The 5,326-nt window shown below is 36.2% G+C and overlaps 1 long non-coding RNA gene across 1 annotated transcript; it reads right to left on the bottom strand.

Moving 5' to 3' along the window:
• Positions 1–549: 549 nt before the first annotated feature.
• On the bottom strand, positions 550–1,490 carry LOC146923277 (uncharacterized). Its single transcript, XR_015012868.1, has 2 exons — positions 945–1,490; positions 550–835 (listed from the first exon to the last, which is right to left on the bottom strand). It is a non-coding gene; the product is annotated as an uncharacterized LOC146923277 (long non-coding RNA).
• Positions 1,491–5,326: the final 3,836 nt, after the last annotated feature.

Below are 5,326 nucleotides of genomic sequence, written 5' to 3'. Positions count from 1 at the left end.
TTATACATAAATGACTAAAAGCCTAAATGCCAAAATAATATGTGATTTTATGCAAACTGGGTCGAAATTCACAAGTATTAAAAAATTCGTAGAATCTTTCAAAATCTTGTAAAAATCTGCAATTTTGCATGGATTTCACAATTTTGCTAAAACACAATCATCAACTTGAGTCAAAACTCAACACAAACCATAACAGACGCAAAGACCCTAGTTGAAATTGCAGAAATGGTAGATCCTTGCAACAAATCTTCAAATAATCAATCACCTAACTAAAAGGTCCCTAACCAAGAGATCATTTGTTTCCATGTGGATCCAAGTTAAGGAAGATGAACTGCAATCAGTTCTTGGCTGGCAAAGACGAGATCATCCAACACCCATCAAGAGGATTGAGCACCTGTCTGCTAAAGAGTATTGTTCCACTACAATCTTCTCTTAAAAGAAAGAAAGAAAGGGTGATCAGCTACAAAGTCTATCGTTTTGGGCTTCGACGGTGAACTTAAGTGTCAAATAGAACTCTTTGTTGTCTTACAATAATATTAGAGCATAAAATAAGAAAAGCAAGGTTCATGAATTTAGGAAAAGAAAAATAAAAACATTTGCTCTAGTACAATAAATAAATGACAACTCTTGTAATGTTCAAACATAAGATATAATGCACATTTGTTTTGCTAACACAAAAACTCATTCTCTTATATGGAAAGTTTTTGCATTCTTCCGGATATTGTACTTAGAGAATCAATGACAGCCCATTCACATTTTTTATCAATGCACTTCAGATAAAAAATCTTGTCCGCGGACGGTGGACAATCGCCATCCGTTTCACAACCATAATACCCTACAATGAATAAATATGATAAAATGATGTTACTAAAACATGATAAAAAAGTTGTGTATGAACTACGAAGCAAAGAAGGAAATTCGAAATGGACGAAAACATGGCTTACAACCACCGACTTCTGATGTGATAAGAAATAAGGAAAGAAAAAGAATCATAGCATAAACAAATTTGAGAATTTCAGTCATAATTTTTTGTCTTTTCATGTGAAATATAGTGTATGATTGGATCTTTTATAGTGTATTTCATACTATCGAAAAAAATTTAACTAATTTTTAGCTCTTATGAAGAGTTAAAAACCCTTCGCAAAATTATTATTACAATTAATCATCTCTTAAGTACATCAATGTGTTGTGTTTGTCTATTTAATACATTTAATAAGATAGTCACTTAACAAACTTTGCCAATCATAACAATTAATTATTTGTAACTGTCTATTCATTACTTTGTTACCCTTTTGTGATAGTATAGGGACAATTTTTGTTTACTATGATAAAGGTATTTGTTGAAAAAAATGCACGATTGGAGTAAGAACATGTTATGCACAAGTAGAACATATTGTATGATCAATTTTTTTGGTTGATTAAATCATTGAGTAAAAAAAACCAATGATTTATAGGATTTTTAACCCATGTATAAAATGAGTAGTCTAGTGACAATCGGGAGGGGATCCTCTCCAGTGCTTTTTTCTCATGTGGGATCCTAACCTTTTATCAAAGAAGTGAGAGAATCTATTTTAATATTAAAAATAGGAAGAGAGTATAATTAATGGCTGAGATCAAAGACTGCAGAAAACTGTAGAGAATTTCACTGGAGAGGATCCTCTCCCGTGACAATCTAAGTTCACCCTTGCCTATGTCATAAGTCATCTCATCTTGTTTTGCTTCCATTGACTCTTGTCTAGCAATTACATTCCGAATCTGAGCTTAGTTCTTCTTGCTTCTTCCTCTGAGCTGCAAGTTCTTCTCTAATTCGAGTCTTAAATACCTTTAGAGCAGGATCTTCCAGTAAACTTCTTCTGACAAACAGATGCTCTGGCTGCAAGTCAGATCTTGTGAAGATAGTTTGAGGCAGATGGGGAAGCAGAGATGTTTCACCAAGATCATCAACAACAATAGCAATCCTAGGAGCTTCTAGCGGCCTAGCAGGATTGCGCCTAAGCTCCACCATATCCATTTGGTTAAGTACATCAACAAACCAAGCATAGATTTCCTCTATGTTGGCTTCCACAGATTCTGATCCTAGTGCCTTTAGAATTTCCAACGCATAATCCACTTGAGCTCTCAGTTCATCCCACTAAGTATCGTAGTATTCAATGCTGAAAGTTGTGAGTCTTTTAGCGAACAGTTCCTGAACTCTGCAATAAATAATTATAAAAATTTCCACAAGTTTAGGGTGGGATTAGAAATGAGGAAGAGGGCCCAGATTATAGGTTGTTTGTCTGTGTGGAGAAGTATGAAACATGGAGGCTTATGAGAAATACAAGACTATTGTGTCAAAATGAGAATCTAACATAGCATCTTGTACTATGGTATTCTCAGAAGTTGGTTCAGAGGTGGTTTTAGGAGTGGATTATGAGGGTATGACTTTTGAGATTGGTTTAGAGGTTGTGCGAGTATTGACTTATGAGACAGTTTATGGTCTGATCTCAGAGTCGGTTTGAGTGGGAATGGTTTCAATGGTTGTTTGGTTAGTATATGATACTTGGTTAAGAATAATATCAAATAATGTGTTGATGGGAATATATGTGGTTTGGCTTTATGATTTGTCCAAAGATAGGAGGGGGTGCTACTGCAATTATGGGTATAGCTGCAATTGCAGGGTCATACTCAGTTAATGTTGAGGTTAAGGAGTGAAGTTCACCATATAGATGTTGTTCAAGAGCATCTATGGTTGATTTTTTATTTTTGGTAGAGGGTGTAATGGTTTTCTACATTAGCAGCTGATTCTTTGGCCTTCTCAGCTATGTCTTCATCTGATTCATCATCAGACACTTGGATAGTCTCAGATGGATGTACGACTGATAGACATATAGCTACGTCTACTGTTAGAGGGTTTGGAGATGGGATAGATGAGTTTTCAAAAGATGTCAGGCCTTCAAGGTTTTGTGCTGGAGAATGATCTGGTGAAGGTGTGTGCTTAGATTAAGTGTATTCAGGAGATGGTGAAAGATTTGGGGATGAGGGTGGAGTAGGTAGTTTCATTGGAGAGGTTGTTTGGTACGAGGGGACTTGCGTAGAGAATATTACCTCAAAGTATGAATCTAAATCCTCTTTAAAAATGCAATCATTTTCTGGAATCTCATTTTCTTTGTGAATTGTGACATTAGAATCATTATCATTACTAGTAGCTTACTCTTTTTCCAAGAACTGTCATGCGCATCAACATGATTTTCAACAAGAATAAGGTCTTGTTGTGAACTCTTGTTACCTTCATTTTCATAAACAACTTTAGGCTGATTCTCCTTGGGGATTTGAGTAGAATTTTTCACTGGATGATCTTTTGGGGATTCATCCACAAAATATGCATTCGCCTGTTCATCCTCCTCAAGGGTAGGCTTAGAATTGTTCACAGGTGGGTCCTTAGGAGAATGATGTTCATTGATAGTAATAAGGAGCTTGGAAGAATTTCCATTCTCCTTATGCTGGTCAATTTTCTATTTAGGATGGAGCTTGTTACAAAGCTTTACCGAATGCCCAATAGTAGAACAATTGGTGTAAAATTCTGGAAGCTTTTCGCACACAACGGAAACATTAAAGGCATATCCCTCATTCTCAACCATAACTTTGTCATAAATGCGCTTTTAAATATCAATGACAACTAGCATACATGCATAATGACCAAAATCTCTTTTCTTTGTCGCTTCGTCAATCAATAAAGGTGTACCAACACCATTGTGGCAATTTCAAGCATGGTTTGAGGCAACCAATATTCTTGTGGTAAGTGAAAAAGTCTAATCCACACCTCAATGTGTGATTGTTTTTACGTGTACGTACGGATTAAAGTCAGGTTCCCATTTAGAGAGCCTAAGAAAACCAGGTATGAGGTTATATGTTCCAACATACCAAGCCTTCAAATTTTCATCTTTAACGGCATACTGGAACTCAGAGAAACCCCGACCCAGATATATTAGGTGCAATTAGCCAAATTCCTTCCAGATTTTCGAAAGCTTCATAGTAAGGTTCTAGAATGTTAGAGGCTTGTCTCCTATCCTCGTAACCAAAATGTCCATGAAGATTTTTTTACAAACCTCAACTCGACGATAATAAATTTTCGGAGTTATTTTGACACAAACAAAATCACCCTTAACGTAAGCTTTTCAAAGTTGCGAACAAAGACATCATCCTGATTCAAAACTTATTGCGCAAACGATCGTTGTTTCACCTAGTGTTGATGGCCATCACTTGAATTAGTAGCTATCATAACACATTTCCAATTGCAGATATGAGGAGCCATGGTCATCGTGAACAAGCCCTAAATTGTCAACAATCAGTAGCAGAGATCGTGAGCCTAGATATATGTTTCGAAGGAGCACGATGATGTGATCATCCTTTGCAATGTGTGAATCATCAACACGATTGTGTCTCAACACAAATATCAGATCCCAAAGCCAGAGAAAGGCGGTGAAAGCAGCTGAAAATTGTGGTCGAAAAAAGCAAACTGTTGTGAATTCGGACACTTTAAATCTCACATCAATAATATTTAGATTCGTGGGGCAAGTATCAATGGCAACCAATAACCGAAATAAGTAAAAGCAACAAAAGATCTAGATCTAATCTAGCAACCAAGTGTAAATTAAAACCATAATTGAACCAAAGAATAAACAAGATAAAGAGAGTAGAGAAACAAACACACCAAGAAATGTTTACCCTGTTCGGTCCAACAATGGGCTACTGTAGGGGAGAGAGATATTTCCACTTCATTATCAATGAGTTCTTTTCAAAGAGATACAAAAAGGTTACAATAAATTAGTTTTAACAAGCTCACAAAGAACAAACCTAATTTCTATCCATTTCCCAATCTCTTCCCATGAACAAGAGAATAAATGATTTCACTCTCCCAAGTTGTTTCACAATACTCTCCACTCATGTGTTTCCCAACCCCATGAATATCTCCCCAAAAGGCGCAAACCCTTTCCCAAGAGCCACCTATTTTGGTTCTCCAAGATAACATTTTGAAACTTTGAGCCTCACATAAAGACCCTCAACCTATAGTATCTAAATACCCTAAAAGTTTCCTCATTAGGTTTCCATGAGATTCACCAAGCTTACTTAACAAATGGGTCAAGGAGTGCTTATATAGTGTTTTAGATCCTATTTAACCGTGCCACGAGTTGCACCGATCGTGCCGTGATTTCACGTTACTACACAATACAATACAATACAATACAATACAATGCATAAAATTATAAGTCAAAACTCAACGCAAACCCTAGCGAACGCAAATACGCAAATCGAAGTTGCAGAAATGGTATAACCTTGCAACAAATCT

This window comes from Medicago sativa, chromosome 5 (assembly GCF_051527215.1).
Source record: "Medicago sativa cultivar Bolivia chromosome 5, Bolivia_mono, whole genome shotgun sequence".
Classification (NCBI taxonomy): domain Eukaryota; kingdom Viridiplantae; phylum Streptophyta; class Magnoliopsida; order Fabales; family Fabaceae; genus Medicago; species Medicago sativa.
The sequence above is the reverse complement of the archived record's forward strand: the minus strand, read 5'-3'. Positions and strand labels throughout refer to the sequence as shown.